The 19,322-nt window shown below is 42.7% G+C and overlaps 1 non-coding gene across 1 annotated transcript; it reads right to left on the bottom strand.

The window, feature by feature from the left end:
* Positions 1–16,457: 16,457 nt before the first annotated feature.
* Positions 16,458–16,561, bottom strand: LOC117088831. Its single transcript, XR_004439361.1, has one exon. It is a non-coding gene; the product is annotated as a U6 spliceosomal RNA (small nuclear RNA).
* Between the last annotated feature and the right edge of the window lie 2,761 nt (positions 16,562–19,322).

Here is a 19,322-nt window from a genome sequence, read left to right as displayed (position 1 = left end):
TGCAGAAGACTGTCAGGCACTCCATGCGCTTCCAACAGCTCAAGGACTTACCCATTGCTTATTCTAGAGGCAACTCTGACCCAGTATAACCCCGCACAAACCAGAGACTCATGCAGTCTAGTTTCAAAGGGAATGCTGAATTTAGGGAAACTGTCTAGCCTCCAAAGGAATTTAAAAATAACCCAAATCCTTTATTCACATTTTCAAAGATCATCAAAAATGGAATCCAAGTACACAGTTCACAGCAAATGATTCTTCTCCTACTTTGTTCTCCATCCCAGCTTCCCCTGCCAATTATTCAGAGGCTCTTACTCTTCAAATCCTAGAAAATGCTCTCATCCCTCTCCATCATTCCTTACTCTCATGACTTTCTTCTCCTGATTGCAGGGCTGTCACTATCTTGCACTGCCAGCTGTCCTCTCTGAAGGTTGAACTCCTAACAGAAGTTTCGTCATGTTTGTGGTAGCAGCACCTTGAGAAGTAGAGAAGACAAGAAGAAAAGAGGAGTCAGCACAGATAACAGGCTCTGCTTTTTAGTGTACATGGTCTTCCCCAGTATGCACGTTCTTTTCCTATTCCTGACTTATCTCTCTTAACGATAAAATGTCCAAGTTAGAAATCCTAGACACTCTTATTCTCTTTTCTTTCTTTCTTTTTTTTAAGAGACAGCATCTCATTCTGTCACCCAGGCTGGAGTACAGTGGCACAATCGTACGTAGCTCACCGCAGCCTGAAATTCCTAGGCTCAAGTGATTCTCCTGCCTCAGCCTTAGCAGTGGCTGAGATTCTAAGTTTAAACCATTGCGTCCTGCTCTTCTCACTTTCATGGCTGTTATCCTGGGGGTCATCAACTTTTCTAGATCCTATTACAGAAATGTCTCTTCTTTTTTCTTTATTGCTGCTGTTAAAGTCTTGATCCAGATCTTTCTCAAGTCTTAGTTGAGTTATTTTAGAGTCTATTGGCTGATTTTCCTGACACGCATCTCTCTCTGTCCTCTAATCTTCCACGTACACTGCTGCTGCTGCTGCGAAGCAGATCTGGTCACCTCAGTCTCCTGCTTGACAACCTCGCATTGCTTCCCATTGCGTGTATATGGCTGAAAGTCCTTTCTTTGGCATTGACAGTCCTTCATATTGTCTTTCCTTCAGGCTGTCTCTCTCATTACGCTTCTCCATGGCGCCCCTGCTCTCTTACATTGTCTGTTTACTGCTCCCCAATCCTCCCTCCACTTTCACTCTTTGACTTTCTGTTCGTGATGTTTGTACTTCGTGGAACACCCTCCCGCCCTCTCTAGCTGGGTGACTCCTTCAGGTTCTTCAAGGCCCAGCCTTACTGCTTCCTCCTTCATGAAACCACTTCAGTGCTGTTTTCAAGCTTAGGGCTTCACGCATGATGCTTTCCACTTTGTGCTCACAGGAATTTGTTTGTTCCTTTATGATGTCACTTATCACACTCTGTTTATCTTTCCTACTACATTGTAAGCTCAAAAGCAGGAGCATTGCTCGTTTTGGAAAAATCTCCAGTACTCAATCTGTAGAAGTTGCTACATAAATGATGCCTTATTCACATGCAAACAAAGTAGTGTTTGTTCACCTTCAGCATGCCTCTTCATCATATCATTGTGTGAAGCCTGAAAGAACCTCTGATTCTTGCTTGAAGGTGGAAGAATTTCACTCTAAATAGCAGCTAGGCTATCTGAATGAGGCAGCAGAGGAAATTTATTGGTGTAAAAAGAATGCAGTCGGGTCAGTGATGCTGTGCAGCAGATATTTAGCCAGCTGTAAACAAGCCTGCTATGTGTGAAAATAGAGATTTACAAAGCAGGTGCATTAGAGTAACATTTTTCATGTTGTCAAAGGAATCATCTTTGCATTTACTCCTCTTCTCTATTCTGTATCATAATCTGTAACACGCAAGGAAATAGTCATTACAAAGTTTTGTCAATTTTCTCTCCTAAAATCTCTCTAATTTGATGACTTTCCTCTATTTCCCCTGCCTATGCTCTAGCTGTTTTCTTTCCTCTTCTAGATTATTGCAACCTGTCTGACTATCTTCAGGCTTCACCTTCAATAGCACTTCCTTTTAAACCTTTTCTACCCTCCAAGACTGGGTTAGGTGACGTGCCTGCATGCTCCTATACCATAACTGCCTTTAGAAATTTTTTCCTTATCTCTTATCAGACTCCAGGTTTCTTAGCATCCTGAGCTCATTCATCTTTTTACTTCCATTGCCTACACATAACAACTATTCAGTAAATATTGCATGAAAGAATTACAAAAGTATATATCAAAATATTTTGAACTCTTGTTTTACATGATATCTACTAATTGGAGCAAGACACATTTATATTTTGATGTGAAAAACCAGGTTGCTTAATGAAATGAATTTCACTGGATTAGGAAGTAGGTGTTTGTTTCCACCTTTGTCTTTGACTTTTCAATACCAATTAAAATTTGTGTAACCTAACATGTATTGAGAGGTACGTCTCAGGGATGGGGCTAGGCACTTACACATCCATTCTCTTTCTTTCCCAGAGTTTTTCATCAGTTAATTGCAGATAGTAATTGTATCTGTTAGCAAATAGTGCTGTAAAGAGTGAATTTTCATCTTGAAAGAATGTATGCGCTTCCCTAATCACCTGAGTTATTACTAGAATGTTATTTGTCCCCCAGGAAGACTAAGCCAGGTATTGCAGATGGTTTTCCAGTCCCTTAATGGAAACACATCTATCCACCCATCCATTCACAGCCTCAACATTCTCAGAAGAAATCCTCAAGTTTCCCATTTTTAAAGAAATGAGGGCAAGTGTTATATTTTTAAACACCTTTACAAGTCACTCTCAAAAGCGTTATCTCTTCCTTTCTACCTATGTGAGTGACTTCCAGCAATTTGATTTTGCTTTTAAATTGAACAGGAGGAATTTTTATGAAATTCTGAGGGGGATGAAGTAGCTTCTTGAAATTAAAGGTGAAAAAAAAAGACTCCATGAAAAATAGGACTGGAGACAAAACAGAATGTTTTCAGTGAGATTTATATCCAGGAAAGTGAAAATCAGGTATGGATTCTCCTCTCATTTAGCTGCAGATGAAATCTCCTGGATTCTTGTACCCAGCAGAAAAGAGGGATGGGTTAAGATTCATGCCAGCAAGCCATTCCAGTTCTCCTTGCCTGGCAGCAGCATCCAAGGTAGGATTCCTGGAAGAGGAGTTTGCAGCCTCAGGAAACCAAGGCATTGACCTGGGATGTCAGTGGCAGCTTAGGTGAGCTACTGAGAAATTACAGATGGAAAAAGGAAAAATGCTTATCCTTCTTCCTTTATCAAACCATGTAAAACAAACTGGAACAAGATGCTGTTTTGTTCTGAAGATGTGAGTGAGAAGCACTTGTGACAGGAGACATGAATTGAGTGAGATCTTAAAAGGTTGCTCACAGGGCAGAGGAAGAGAAGGGAGCTAGAGTCCAATCCTCAAAGGGAAGCAGGGATGAACCTGCATCTGTGATGAGAGAGGCTTGGAATGAGGCCACCAGGCACTTGAAGGGGAATGGCATGGACCAAACTAGAACGTACAGGACTGCCTCTGAGTCGTTTTGCCTCAGGGCATCTTGGCAGCCCAAACATCATTCTCTGTGGTGATAGATACTAGAAGACCACAAAGCAATGGGAACAGGCGGGTCATGTCAAGTACACCTCCTCCTTTTTGATAAGGTTATTTAGGTGAGACCAGAGCTTATAGAGTGTGAACCCTAGAGAGTCTAGGGAGGGTTAAACTCGCTGTGTGTTGAGGAGAAGACAGTACATTTTTGTTAGAGTGAGTGCGATGGGTGGAATTGTGTTTCCCCTCAATCCATACGTTGAAGTCCTAACCTCCACAACCTCTGAATGTGACCTGATTTGGAGATAGGCTCTTTACAAAGGCAATTAAGTTAAAGTGGAGTCATGAAGCTGGTCCCTAATCCAATGTGACTAGTGCCCTTATGTATATAAAAAAAGGCAAGTTTGGATAGAGAAAAACGCACATACACAGAACACAATGTGAATATGAAGATGGCTGCCTACAAGCCACAAAGAGAGGCCTGGAATACATTTTTCCCTCACAGCCCTCAGAAGGAAGCCACCCTGCCTAAACCTTGATCTTGGGCTTCCAGCCTTCAGAACTGTGAGACAATATATTTCTGTTGTTTAAGCCATCACATCTATCGTACTGTGTTACAGCAGCCCTGGCAATTGAAGGTAGTTGGTGCTGGCAGCCTCTTCCTTCCATCAGAGGAGACAGAAGAGAAGATGAGGATCTAGAGACTCTGTAAAGCAAAGATGGGTTTCTTCTGGTGCTATACCTGGAAACCATAACAGTATTTATAGATATGACACACTGGCTCAGACCTCAGCTGATCCAGTGATTTCTCTCATCTTAGCAAGCAATGTTCATTGGCCCACAATAATCGTGCATTTGCTGCATGATCAGTTGACAACTGGCCAGATAACCTACTAGGCACATGATTCTGTGCCCGTCTGCAGAAAAACGCCAGAGAGCTGGGCTGAGATGCAGTGAGTGAGAGCTGGGCTGAAAGTGTTCCTTGAGGTTCGCCGAAGTTTCTCTGAGCCTGCTCTCCTCAGTCCAACCACAGTCACTTCTGATTGTGAGGGTTGGAAAAATCCAAAGCTTGGGCTGAAAAGGTTGCCTAAGATGTGTTCTGTCTTTACTGGGCTGAGCAGCGCTTCTTCATTGGCTTTCTATCCATCTAAAGTGAGCAAACCGTTAGAAGAGCTCAAATATTGATATTTCCTCTATCTCTAAGTGATTCTTTGAAAGTATCATTTTTCTTCCTTTCCTTTCCATTTCCTCCTAAAAGCAAGTAAAAAAATATGAATGCTAATTATAATACAATTATCCTTGTGGTGGATCAGTTTACTGGATGTGCCAAATAGATGCTCATCATGAGAATGATCTGGCATCAGCATAATCAACTATTTGTAGGAAAAACATGAGAGAGAGGAAGATAGGTGAGCCAACACACCAGTTAGAATGTACACACACACTGAATTTGGACATGATCCATACTCTTCTTCACTCAGGTATCCATCAGAGTGCTCACCTTGTCAGTGGCTATTGCTGAAAGTATGTGTCTTACATCCAACGTCTTCTCTAGGTCTCAGATGCAATGAGGTGTTTCCAGGCTCTGCTACTCAGTTAAGTCCCACAATGCTGATAGGGCTATTGGAACAGTCAATCAAAGTAAAAGAAAAGAGAAAAAGTGATGGGAATCAGAAGCAAAGAGACACGCCCAAAAGCAAAGAGGTGGTGGATTTGGACTTGTGGCACGTTACTCAAATATCTTCTTCCCATGGGCCCCCAAATTATTTGTACAAAAGACCTTTCGACCCATCAAGGAGAGGCCCCTGCAAGCTTCGCTTTTCTGAAAGGCAGTGCAGCATGGTGCTTCACAGCATGAGCTTTGCAGTTAAGCCAACTTGAGTTGTAATCCTGGATCCACCATTTACTAGCTTTGTGAACTTAGGTAAGTTATTTTTAACATCTTGGGTCTCAATATTCTTAACCTTAAACCTTAACCTTTAACTTTAACCTTAACCTTCAAATGATCATAAACCCATCATCAATAAAACAGAAAAAATAAATTGTGGTGTGTTTCTATAACAGAATATTCTTCAACTATAAGGTTTAACAATCTATAACTACATACAATCCATAATACAACAGCACAATACAACTACTCACAAGAATATGGATGAATCTACAAGCGTAATGTTGAGTGAAAGAAGCCAGATATAAAAGGGGAAGTTGTGGCTGGGCGCGGTGGCTCAAGCCTGTAATCCCAGGACTTTGGGAGGCCGAGACAGGCGGATCATGAGGTCAGGGGATCGAGACCATCCTGGCTAACACGGTGAAACCCCGTCTCTACTAAAAAATAAAAAATACAAAAAACTAGCCGGGTGAGGTGGCGGGCGCCTGTAGTCCCAGCTACTTGGGAGGCTGAGGCAGGAGAATGGCGTAAACCCGGGCGGCAGAGCTTGCAGTGAGCTGAGATCCAGCCACTGCACTCCAGCCTGGGCGACAGAGCAAGACTCCGTCTTAAATAAATAAATAAATAAATAAAATAAAAAATAAAAAAATGAAGGGAAGTTGTATAATGGCATTTAAAGTTGAAAGCTTGAGGAAGTGACTTTACATGATTAGAGTTTGGGATAGTACTTGCCCCTGAGGAGTGCAGCTGGATGGAGGTGTGAGAGGCCTGGAGGTAGGTATTCTGTGTCTTGCTCCGGGTGATGGTTACTCAGGCCAGTTCAGTGTGTGAAATTCATTGAGTTTCATACTTAAAACATGTGTAACTTTCTGTATGTGTGGTATACTTTAATAATATTTTTTAAAAAGTAGATAATTTTGGTGCCCAACTCGTAGAGATGTAAGGATTAAATGAAATAATGAATGTATAATAAAATACCTAGTGATAGAAAATGCTTACTATAGGTTAGGCATTTCTTGTTGTTGTTATTCTCATTACCCTGATACAGGAATTGGTGACAAATTTAGTTCGTTTGCCAGCGACCTGTCTCATCTAAGTAAGCCTGTGACACTCTGGGGTTTTAAAATACGACAGTAAGAGGCCACTTCCTTATTAGAAACAAACCCCTTTCATCCATTGGGTGTCATTCAGAGGCATATATTCTAGTGGGGAAAAAAATAAGGAAAACATTCAGTTCTGAATACTCGGATTTGAGATAAGAGAGCTCTCTAAGTGTTTTCTTCAGATTGATTAAAAACAAAACAAAAACCTATCCTGTGTCTTCCTGAATGTGCAAAAATAACTTGGCAGAAAAGAAGTAGGCTAGTTTCTGCTGTTCTTAAACTGGTTTACACTTCCTCTAGTTTCCTCTGTAGATGGAAATAGCAGTTTAATCTGTTGACAGATAAATGCCTTTCAAAGTACTAGCTCCATTTGGAGCTGCTGCTCTTCATTGTTGATTTTCTATAATACAGATGTTTTTGGCATAATGTATTATATTCTCCAGCATGTCCTCTGTCAGCTCCGTAAAGAAGACAAACAGCAGCCTCATCTTGAAAACAGGGCCTCTCCATGAACTAGCTGACATAAGCTCATTTGAGCTTCACCCCACATAAGGATTTTAATAAACAAACCTCGCTGGTCAGCATATTGCTCTGGCATATTTAAACGTATCACATGCTTTCGGCTCCTCTCCACAGTTCTGCAGTTTTTGCACGAAAGAAGTTCTGGTTAACCGAATTTAATGAATCTGCGTGGGGGAAAAAGTCTTTTCTCTGCAGGCAAAGATAAAGCCGTGGTGGGACAGCGTGAAACAGCGGGGCTGCACTGGGAACCAGGGTTTGAGTTTCGAGTCTCAGTGCTCAGACTGCCATTTCTGCAACTGCGTTGGCATAAAGAACCCTGAGGAATCCAGTGTGAACTGTATTCCTGACCCATGGGACCTGCTCCATGTGTGTCTCTACCTAGTTCTCCTTTTCTCCTTTCTTTTACGTTTTATGTTGGAACCTTATCTGTGTTTCTGGCTTTTCATTCATCTACTCAGTCTGTTCTTCTGGCTCTTGAGCCGGACTGCCTGATTTCCAATCCTGGCTCAGTCCCTAAAGACCTCTGTGATTTTGTACATGTTATTTAACCTTCTTAGCCTTGGCTCTCCCATCTGTAATATGAGGATCACAGTAGACCTACCTCTTAGGACTGTAAGGAGGATTACCTATGGTAAGGTGCTTGGCTGGCTTGGAGTAAATACTAAGCAAATAATGGCTGAGTTTCTTTCTCATTTCATCTCCATCTCTACGTGCACAGTCACTTACGCCACCCCAATTAGGAAAACCTGTGATAGGGTTTGGATGTTTGTCCCCTCCAAATCTCGTGTTGAAATGTGACTCCTGACGTTGGAGGTGGGGTCTGGTGGGAGGTGTTTGGGTCATGGGGGGTGGATTCCTCATGAATGTCTTGGTGCTGTCCTCCCAAAAATAGGTGAGTTTGCACTCTGAGTTCAAGAGTAGGGTGTGAGTAGGATCCAGTTGTTTAAAAGAATGTGTCATCCCCTACCCCTTGGTCTCTCTTGCTCCTGCTCTTGCCATGTGATGCACCAGCTCTCTTCACCTTCAGCCATGACTGGAAGCTTCCTGAGACCCTTACCAGGAGCACATGCCTGCACCATGCTTCTTGTACAGCCTGTAGAACATGAGCCAATGAAACCTCCTTTATTTATAAAATGCCCAGCGTCAGGTATGTCTTTATAGCGATGCAGTAGACTAATACAGCCCATGATCCAGAGAGATGTGAGTCAGTTAGATTCAACGAATTTCAAAATAGAAATTAAAAGCAGGGTTTAGGAGCTAGTGGTTTTTTTGTTTTGTTTTGTTTTGTTTCTGTTTTGTTTTTTTCAACTGTGGCAGCACTAGTGACATTTTGGGCCAGATATTCACTGTGGTGGGGGCTGCATCCCTAGCTGATGCCTGCTAACCCCTAGGAATAACCCCTGCTGTTTGTGACCATCCAAAACGCCTCCAGACATTGCCAAATGTCTCCTTGGGGCAAAAGTGTTCCTGATTAAGAACCACTGGACTAGGCCAAAACTCTAATTGTAGAACTACAGCAGGAAGGCATGATGAATGAATTATAAAATTTGGGGGTAGGAGAGTTAGCCCAAGCAAAGTGCCTTCCTGATCTTATCCTGAAGCTTCAGAAACCCATAGGAGTGGAAGCCTGGGTCAAGACCCTACCCACACCTGTACTGACCATGGCAGGTCACTACCTTAATAGGCAAAGACTTCCTGAAAACTTCCAGCTCGTAGGAATGTGTGAAAGCAGAACAATAGAAGAGGAAGGAATTCCCTTCCTAGAAGGCTAGAAAAAAGATCAAATCCCTAATCATACCTCTGCTTTTAGATCCAGTCTATCAAGGACTAGTTACAGCATCTCATAAAAGTTTCTTAGTTTTGTTATTTTCCTTCGCAGGTTTAAATCCACATTAGATTGCATGACTTTCAGCTTTATCTTGATGGTGTTAAGTTCATAAGAATTAAACTTCAGAGCTTTTCCATTGCTCCACTTATTTTTATAAAACCATAGGGGGAAAACACACTAAAATTTTTCAAGTAATTGCAGAAACATTGCTGTTCAGACAAAAATGGCAACATCACCCAAACTCAACTGTTGGCTGACAGCACCATCATGCAATAGCTCTGAATGTTCATTTTCCAGCTAATTTATACAGATCTGAATGTGGCATACAAGAGCTGGTTGAGAGGTGTCAGTGGACAATGTGTGAATGGATGGAGTATACAGAAATTTTCAGTGTACAAAGGTTGAAAACTACTAGTAATTATGACAAGGTGAGATATGGAGCACTAGGTCACGGTGTATATTTTATCTTAATTAGAATATAAAGACTTCAAGGGGAAGGAAGGACTTTCAAAAAATTCTTCAGAATCATCCTTAGTATGCATGCAATGAACACCTATTAATTTCTAATTTAATGGGTAATGGATGGAAAAAAATTAACACTTTCTTTGAAACAAGGATGCAAGGCTTAAGAGTTCCTTAAGTGTTTAGGTTCAAAATTATTTTGTGCCTGGTTAGAAATGTCGTATGTATTACATATAAATATAGATATATAGCTATCTTCAGAGATATGAAGACAGATAAATAGATATACCTGTCACTCAAACAGAAGGGGTAGGAAGGACATTGGTGTGTGGCACAGAATCCTAGTGCTGGAGGTCTTTTTGAGAGACTATAATGAGGGTTTGGGGAGTAATGAGGGACCCAGAGAGGACCTTCTTTTTGTCTCTGATCTTTGTTTTTCTCTGGCATTTGTCCTATTCTTCTCTCTCCAGAGTGATTTCTGCATCTGTAAAAATGCAGGAGATGGCCTCCTTTAAGCTGCCGAGTTCACCTGTCCTCTGGCACCCAACCAGCCCCATTATCCTAACTACCTTCATTCCAATTTCCAGGAGAGAAAATGTAATTTGTCCAGCTTGGGTCAAGCTGATCCATTCAATTATAACCAGTCTAGTGGGAAGCAAGGAGGGGGTCAAGTGTTCAAACGTGTCTTAGGGCTCAATCCTGTGAAGGTGGGGTATGCTTTTCAGAGAAAGGAGATTAAATTGTTGAGGACAGACGACCCCAAAGATGTATTGCTTGTATGTTAATAATATGTTGCAGTGAAAACCTGAAGGACATGTTTAGAGATCTTTTCTGGTTCCATTTTCTTTTCCTTGCTAGACCAGTTTGGTAGGTTTTAAGCATGGTTGTTGACCCATTGATTAATCAGAGGTATGACCCATGAGAAAATAAAAGAAACCTGTGAGAAAGTTTGATAATGGTATGATTTGGCTCTCTGGATCAGAAGGATGTAATTTGTCCTTGAAAATGAGTTCAGGTATATTTGTCTTGTAGAGCTTTTGTAACAAATCAACACAAACTAGGTGGCTTAAAACAACAGAAATTTAGTATCTCACAGTTCTGGAGGCCAGAGATCTGCAGTCAAGGTTTTAGCAGGACTTGGCACTCCCTCAGAGGTTTCCAGAGGATAATTCTTCCTTGCTTCTTCCAGCTTCTGGGGGCTCCCAGTGTTCCTTGGCTTGTCGTGGCTGCCCCACTCCCGTCTGTGCTTGTGTCCTCACATGGCCTTCTTCTCTCCATGAGTCTCTCCTCTTTGGGTCTATTGATAAGGACACTTGTCTTTGGATTTAGGGTTTACCTGGATAATCGAGGATGATCTCATGTCCACATTCTTAATTATATTTGCAAAGATCCTTTCTCCAAATAAAGTTTGATTCAGGGTTTGAGGATGTGGACATGTCTTTGGGAGGCCTCCATTCAACCTGCTACATAAGGTGAAAATGGACTGACCAGTGGGGCCTTCTTGCAGTTTGGTCTTGCTGTGCCCATATCTTGCTCAGGGCAGGGCAGCTGCACTGGTGTACCTGAAATTTGGAACCCCTGTCCTGGGGCAGGCCTGGATGGTGGAGAGGACACAGTCGGCTCAGCTTAGAGCAGCAGGGACATGTAGGCTGGTCACAGGCCCCAGGCTGGTCCTTTCTGGCTGTACACATCCTCCAGATTTTCATCAGTGTGTCTTACAGATATTTTTTCCCCCTGTATTTGCTATGTCCTGAATACAAGATTGAGAAGCATTGGTTAGGAAGCCACTTCATTTTATTCTCCCTCTTCTGTATAGTCTATTTGATCTTTCCTTGAATTAACTCTTGAAATGTCTTCTAGTTGCAATTGACAGTTGTTGACTGAATAAGGCACCCTTAAATTTTCCTTCCAGTGGTTTCTTTTAGTCTGCTATAGGGAAGAGCTATAGTGCCAATGGGTGGGAGTTCTCAGGAAGGAAAGTCTGGTTTGATGTCATAAAGAAGATTTTAATCACTAGGGCTGGCCAATGATGAAGCAGGCTGCCACATAAAACCCTAAGCATTCCATTGCAAGTGGGAAAATAGATGCGGGCTGATCACCCACCAGGGGTATTGTCAAAGGAGTTGTCCATCAGTGGAGGGGGTGGACATGCAACCTCTAAGGGGCTCTAATTGGTATTCTTCTAAACAATCATCTGATAGGGGTATGGATACAGAATGAGATCGGTTCAGACTGCGAGGTGGGAAAGATTTGGCTTTTACTTTCCAGGAATTTTAAATAGGGGGTTTGGATTATATTGGCTTTTCCTGCACATAGAGACTGCTAAATTTAAACAGTTTGCCATTTAAGAGCTGGGCGATAGGAGATGACTTTAGAAGCTATGGAAACTAAAAAGAGCTCTTTCTAATCAGGAACAAAAGGGAAAGAACTTTTCACAAACGTTTAGAATGTCTGGACCAAGAGATCTGGCTCTTTCAGTCAACAGCTTAGAGTGCTTATATTTTAATCTTTATTTCTATTTACTTTCTCTGTCATATAAGTTTAGGGAACATCTTACTAGATTGTTCTCTGACAATACTTTGCATGTTCTCCTGTAATATTGATTATCACATTATATTCTAATTTATTCAATATTCTGTATTCCCCATCTCTAATCCTTAGCACAATGCCTGGCACATAGTAGGCCCTCATGAAATGTTTGTTATTAAAACGTTGTGAAAAAATCAATCCTGGAAGGACAAAGGGGACTCTATAAGCTTAATAGTGCATCATATCACTGACTTCTTCAATGAGATCAGTAGACAGAATTTACCAATGCATTTCTCTCTATTTTTTTGAAGGACAGAGTTTCATGATTTTTCTAATAGACTGAATTAGGATGGATAAATGAATCAGAACCTTTTTGTGTGTGTGTGGTAGACTCACTTGTATAACGTAATGCCGTGTCTCACTGGAGTCACCCTGAACTTCAAGGACTAGATAGGGTCAGCACAAATTGCCCTCTTTTGGCTAAAGTGTAAGCTGAGAGAACCCAGCAGTTGGCCAGGTCAACTCCTCACTCCCTTCATAATATTTTTCAGTGGTAAAATCAGGTAGATGGAGGCATTATCCTTTATAGTACTGGGGATGGTATAACAATTATGATTATTATTGTTCTTATTTGTCAAAATATTACACTCAGAACTTAACAGAAGCCATTTTGAAGAGCAGAGATTAGAACTGGCAACAGGGTATCTTTCAACTGCCATGTATCGCATGCAGAAAAAGTTCTTTACTGGGCAGAGTCACCAAAGCCTGGCTTCCTAGATAATTTTCTAGCAGTGCTTTGAACTTTCTTTGGTGGGTTCTTGCTAATTATTTTGAAACTCTCTTCCAGGGTGCAATTCTTTTTTGAGAGGTAATAGCAGGACACAAGATAAGGGCTCGTTTCAGATGATTCATCTATGTCTTGTTCAGTGACTCTCAACTATGAAAATAATCATAAGAAAATTTGTTTTACTACAAGATACCCTGTATGTTTTTAAAAAGTAGAGTGTAGGACTCACTGTAGTAAACAACATTGAGTTCTATTTTTGAATCGCAATATTCCAGCCAATTTGCACATTGTCTTCTTACCCAGCTCCCTGATGCCTGTATGCACCAGCTTTCAAGGCTGAACATTATCCACAATTTGCCCCCTAGATTATAGAAGACTTTAGCCTCAGAAAGGAATCTCTGTTGTGAGATAGGAATCTTATAGAATCACTACACAAAGTATTGTTTGATTTCTCTCCACCCAGTATCCTTAGTCTCCTGAATAGTGTCCTACACAACCCCACCCTCCTCACTACTCAGAACATTTGGGAAAGGGTCCTAGGATGACTAGTCTTGAAGTGAAGCGCTGGCCTTGTTTCCCTGTCTTTAAGCCAAGCCATCTCCTATCTGGAGTACTAAACATGCAAGGTTTCACACAGGTCTCAGATACAGCCCCACAGGAGTAAAGTATTAAAATGCTTAAACAACTCAAGAGTGAAGGAGTGAGACTGCTTCTTGGCGTCCATCCAAGTGGTCGATTTGTGTGCAAATCCATGGAGGCCTTTTCAGGGAGCCATCACTTCTGTCCATGTGTGAGCTCTTTCTGACTCTGAGATGCTCTGTGTTCAGACCTCAGAAGCATTTTACCCCCAGTGCAATGTTTTTGCCAAATGTCTACTCTTATTCCTAATATTCAGACAGTCATATGTGGTCTAGAGAGACTTCTCCAGGGAATAGATCTCCTTTGTCCCCCTTCCCACCCCTTTTCCCCACCAGTATTCATTTTTCTGATTAAGCAGATTCAGTGACATATGAACAAAAAGGAAGGTGACACTGCTTGGAATATGAGAATTCTCAGGGAAATGGGCCACAGAATTCAAGAGTGATGGGACTTTTCCTATTCAAAAATAGCATCTGTTATGTTGTAGTATAATGACCTATTTGCACTTCTGTCTGATTTACCTGATTAAGAACTTCTGTAGGGTGGGAAGCATGCCTCATTCCTCTTGTACCTCCAGTGCCAGCCAAATATCCAGCATCCAATATCCAAAGTACAATAATTCAACTTCTGCTGAGGGGTGAACAGCATTACTAGAAGACAGTGTAGTGAACTGAATGATGGATACCCCCAAAAGACATGTCCAGATCTTTACCCCCAGAATCTGTGAGTGTGGCCTTATTTGGGAAGTGGGTCTTTGTAGAGGTAACTAAGTTAAGGACTTCAAGATAAGTTTACTCTGGATTATCTGGATGGGCTCTGAATCCAATGACAACTGTCCTTAAAGAGACAGAAGAGGAGAACACTCAGAGAGAAGAGGAGAAGACCACGTGAAGATGGAAGCAGCGATTGGAATGGTGCAGCCACAAGCCAAGGAACACCTGGGGCCACCAGAAGCTTGAAGAGGCAAGGAAGAACTCTCCCCAGGGTCTTCCAGGGGAGCATGGTCCTGCCAATACCTTGATTTCAGACTTTGAAACTCCAGAACTGTGAAAGAGCACCTTTCTGTTGTTTTGAAGCCCCCAAATTGACGGTAGTTTATTATAGTAGCCTCAGGAAACTAGTACAGGGCATAATTTGCCCTTGAGAACAGCCATTAAAATTAACACACAGAGCTTGGCTCATGGCAATGAAAAGAAGAGACCAAGAAAAAGGCTCGTTGAAGGACTCCAGTTGGCAGAGCACAGGTAACATGGACTGAAATATTAAAAGAGGCCAGAAGGGGTGGATCTGAGTTCCAGGAGCCTTGAAGAGCTGAAAGAAGTTTCAACCTAGGCTGAAGAAATGGAGTAACAGGAGCTTATAATTCACCAGACTGCATGCATGATTTAGATCTGGAGCATGCCCTGCAGTATGCAGTTGAGTTGACCAGAAAAATACTTGAAGGCTTTGGCAATGGGGAGAGAGAAGCACCTTGGAGAAGAATGGAGTGTGGGTAGCAGGAGAATGGCCATTTCTCAAGCCAGGCCTTTGAGATACCATTTTGCCAGTAGCAGGGGCTAAAAGAAAAGTATCCAGGCATGGAAGGATCATACTCCCAAGTAAGCAATGAAAATAAGCCAGTTTGGGGGCCAGGTGCAGTGGCTCATGTCTGTAATCTCAGCACTTTGGGAGGCCAAGGCGGGTGGATCACCAGGTCAGGAGATCAAGACCATCTTGGCCAACATAGTGAAACCCTGTCTCTACTAAAAGTACACAAATTCACTAGGTGTGGTGGTAGGTGCCTGTAATTCCAGCTACTCGGGAGGCTGAGCCAGGAGAATGGCTTGAACCCGGGAGGAAGAGGTTACAGTGAGCCAAGATCATGCCACTGCACTCCAGCCTGGTGACAGAGGAAGACTCTGTCTCAAAAAAAAAAAAAAAAAAAAAAGAAAAAGAAAAAAGAAAAAAGAAAAGAATAAAAGAAAATAGAAAAGAAAAGAAGCCGGTTTGGCCTGTCTGTTCCTGGCGTGTCCTGTGCTGCTCCAGCCTGAGGCCCCTCTGCCTCACAGGGACTCAGTCCTCATGCACACAGATGGGGCTGGGGAGCTGATAGCACTGTGAGGAGCCAAGCATCCTCCTTCAGAGACAAGAGTGGCACATAGCAGGGATGTCAGAGATGTCCTCAGCACCAGGACCAAGTTGGAGAGAGTAGACTGTGTGTTTTGTCGTGAGAAGATAAACGCAAGACACTGGAATTCCCAGCAGTGTAGGGGAGCAGAACATACGCTGGATCAACTGCCAGGAGACCTAGGCTATTGCTCCGGCTCCATGATGTAGCAGCTGGATTACTTTGCAAGAGTAATGTAACTTTTTTTTTTTTTTTTTGACAGAGTCTCACTCTGTCACCCAGGCAGGAGTGCAGTGGTGCGATCTTGGTTCACTGCAACCTCCACCTCCCAGGTTCTAGCGATTCTCCTGCCTCAGCCTCCTGAGTAGCTGGGAGTACAGGGGCATGCCACCGCGCCAGCCTAATTTTTTGTATTTTTAGTAGAGATGGGGTTTCACTGTGTTAGCCAAAATGATCTCGATCTCCTGACCTCATGATCCGCCCACCTCGGCCTCCCAAAGTGCTGGGATTACAGGATGAGCCACCACGTCTGGCCCATAACTGCTTTGTCTTTCCTGCAAGGAACTTGGCGAGATCACTTCCAAGGTCTCTATAACCCTGTGAGTCTACAATCGCTGCCTGGCTATTGAATGAAATGGATTCAACCTGTGGAAGTGTCTTCTTGCTAAGTCACTCAAACTAATATGAAAAGTTTTCTGATATACACCATCCCTCCTGCCACCAAAAGCAAAATAAAATAAAATATGATATGATATATAGGAAAAGTATATTCCTAAGAAAGGACTACATGATTGTAGCATCGCTTGGGGTGAGAAGTCAATGAATGTTGAATGAATAAATGGATAAGGGTTGATTCCCCTTTTTGCCAAAAATATAATATAGTCATACAAAGTATGTTCTTAGGAAAAGGATGGCATGATCATAACAAGACACAATGGGAACATTCAATGAATGAATGTCAAATGAATGGGTGAAGGATTTACAAGGATTTTTTTTTTTTAAATGTAGAATGCTTCATGAATTTGCGTATCATCCATGTGCAGGCCCCATGCTAATCTCTGTATCATTCCAATTTTAGTACATATGCTGCCAAAGCGAGCACTGTAAAAGGATCTTAAGGATTTTTGCTAAGTAATACACCAAGTCTTATTTCTGCCAGTTATCTGTATGGTGATGACATTTAATTTGTTTAGCTCTACCTATCCTTTTGTTTTTATTTTTATTTTTAGTTTTTTGAGACAGAGTCTCACTCTGTCACCCAGGCTGGAGTGCAGTGGCGCAATCTTGGCTTACTGCAGCCTCTGCCTCCCAAGCTCAAGGGATTCCCTTGCCTCAGCCTCCCAAGTAGCTGGGACTACAGGCACCTGCCACCACACCTGGCACTAATTTTTGTAGTTTTAGTAGAGATGAGGTTTCACCATGTTGGCCAGGCTAGTCTCAAACTCCTGACCTCAGGTGATCTGCCCACCTCGGCCTCCCAAAATGCTGGGATTACAGGCGTGATCTTTACTCTTTAAGTGAGAAGTGACTTGTAGGTGATGCCCATATCAGCTCTTTTCTCTTGGTGTCCTGAATCAGCTAGACAGTCTTTGGCTAGATTGGTGGTCAGTAAGTGTTGGTGGCTCATTGAGCATGGATTTCCCTCACCTGTACTTTGGGCTATACAGAAAACCAAAGGGCTGTCTTGAATCTAGTCAGGGTCCTTGTGTTTTGCTCTTCAATGCTTTCTGCCTTCTTTCCTTGGACAAGGGTGCCACCTGACCTTATTATTCTTGCTTTGTTGACTGACTTCATCATAAGAGTTGTAACAAACTGTTTTTAAACTGTTCTTATTTCTGAGGTAAAACATCTTTATTCCGTTCGTAAGAACAAACAAAAAATTATGGCACTGTGCATATTATAATGGAGATGACTGGCCTTCTCTTAAAAGTAATAGGCTACAAAACAGAGAAAGCTCAAAATGATGGCAGGAGGCCAGGCCAGGTAGCGTTGAAAATCCCTGTCTCCCTGGCCTGCAGTGTGACACTGCCTGGTAGGAGGTGATTTGGAGCCAGGTCTGCCGTGCTGTGACTGTAGCCAGTGTAATTTCTGTGTAAAAGTCTCAACTATCACATTAACAGACCATTTAACTTACACCCTAACCACCCAGACACTGGGGTGTTGCTCCAATTTCTCCTCCTGTGGCTGAGTGTGCATTCAGATTTAATCGATTGGTTGAATTGATTTGGTGATTGGTTGTGGCAGGCTTCTTCTCCCTATCTCCCTGGCTTCCCCCCCCATGCCCTCCATGCCCTCCCTCACTACTGAGCCCTATTGGAGGGACACCTGTTATTGAAGACACTGCCAAATTATGTGCAGGACAAATGCACACCCACATGCACACGCACTTTCATTACACTCCTGGGAAAATGAAAGCAAAGACAAGAAACTAGTGCTTTTGGCTAAGTGAAATGAGGTTTTCGTTGCTCCAAATTCTGTGAGTTTGGGTAATGAGCAGGAAGCAACCACAGTTCACATATTCAGAAGCCATGAGGATATTTACCTCTTGTTTGGACTGGTGGATACATATTTGGGTCAAGAAAATCCATGTAGAGGACAAAAGAGCTTGAAAATTCATTCATTCATTCGTTCACCCATTCATCCATTCGTTCAGTTGTCTTAAAAGTCCGAGATACTCTGGGTGTCTGGAGATGTTGAATAATAGCTTCTGCCTTTCCTCCCTCCACCCTCTCCCTTTTTCTTTCTTTATTTTTTTGAGACGGAGTCTCGCTCTGTTGTCCAGGCTGGAGTGCAGTGGCGCGATCTCAGCTCACTGCAAGCTCCGCCTCCCAGGTTCATGCCATTCTCCTGCCTTAGCCTCCCGATTAGCTGGGACTACAGGCGCCTGCTACCATGCCCGGCTAATTTTTTTTGTATTTTTAGTAGAGACGGGATTTCACCATGTTAGCCAGGGTGGTCTCGATCTCCTGACCTCGTGATCCGCCCGCCTCAGCCTCCGAAAGTGCTGGGATTACAGGCATGAGCCACCACACCCGGCCTCCCTTTTTCATATAATTTAAAGAATGACACACACATGCATAGAAGTAATTTTAACACGAGAAATGCTATCATTGACGATCAAACCAAGTGTCATCAGGGCACAGAAGGATCACCATGTAGATCCTGTAGATGGCCAGGAAACCTTTTGAAGGAGATGATATTTGATCTGACTCATAAAGAATAAAGAGGAGTTTGTCTATCTGGGTATAAATTAACTTGGCTGTCTGTCATTGGTCCCTGTCTTTCTGATTTCCCATCAGCTTGTTGAGGGCAGGAGCTGTGTGATTGGCTTCTTTATGCAGTAGGCACCTGGCCCAGTGCCTTGTGTATGGGAACCACTTGCCATGTTTTAGCTGAATGAACAAATCTATAAATGACAGGTACTGAGATTCTTTATGGAGTGCACATTGACTAGTCGTGGTCAAGATCTCCTTTTGGATTCAGATGACAGCAGGAAGATTTGTGCTGGAAAATATACAGGGTACACAAGGACCGGGGGGCCTAGATGCTGTCTAGGTGGGCCTGGACACCTAGAAGGTGACCCTAGGACCAACCATGAATACAGAGTCAACTAACTGTTGCACTCCACCTCTAGGTAAGAGAAGATCACCACTGCTTTCACTCCTCTGGTTGGGGAGGTGGACTCCCAGCTGCAAGACTCTGCCTACGGGGTGCTTCATGAGGAAGCTCCTTGGAAGTCCTGCCTCTCTCTAGGTCCTGGACAGCATGTGGGTGACCAGGGACTGACCACAATGATTGTGATACGGATCAGAAGGATGGAAAAGGCAACTACAGCAAGTGATTGTCTCTTCCTAAGTTTTCCT

The sequence above is a fragment of the Trachypithecus francoisi genome, unplaced genomic scaffold, assembly GCF_009764315.1.
Source record: "Trachypithecus francoisi isolate TF-2019V2 unplaced genomic scaffold, Tfra_2.0 Lachesis_group10, whole genome shotgun sequence".
NCBI classification, from domain to species: domain Eukaryota; kingdom Metazoa; phylum Chordata; class Mammalia; order Primates; family Cercopithecidae; genus Trachypithecus; species Trachypithecus francoisi.
Note: the sequence above shows the minus strand (reverse complement) of the source record. Positions and strands in the feature narration are given on the sequence as shown.